Here is a 484-nt window from a genome sequence, read left to right as displayed (position 1 = left end):
CTGAGAAGATTGTTAGAGCTTTAGTTTAAGGTAAATAGGTTAAGATTTACTTAGCCTAAGCTTAAACTGAAAGGATTATTAGAAGCACATGTTTATTGTGTATTGGCATTGCTTAGCATGCGATTAAGTTTGATCTTACATCACTACTCGACTTAGTATTCCTTTTTATTTGTAGGAGACATGGTTCGCACCATTCACACCAGGCCTATCAGACGCGGGCGCGGACGTGGATACGGAACTCGTAGGATGCCTTACGGACTAGGACCGAATAGAGGGTCGATTGACAGTCACCACCCCAGCGCCGGACAGGTTCCCGGTACCCGATCCGGAAGCGATAGTCCTTCCCACACTGGTGAAACGTCATCATGCGAGCCCATCAGGCAAGGGATCACGCCCGAACCTTCGGAAGACTACACGCCCCGCACCCCTACACGTGAGGACATGATGGAGACTATAGAGAACTTGAGGGGCGAGAACACAAGGC

Source organism: Cynara cardunculus, unplaced genomic scaffold, assembly GCF_001531365.2.
Source record: "Cynara cardunculus var. scolymus isolate 2C unplaced genomic scaffold, CcrdV1 Un_Scaffold_1331, whole genome shotgun sequence".
Classification (NCBI taxonomy): Eukaryota; Viridiplantae; Streptophyta; class Magnoliopsida; order Asterales; family Asteraceae; genus Cynara; species Cynara cardunculus.
Note: the sequence above shows the minus strand (reverse complement) of the source record.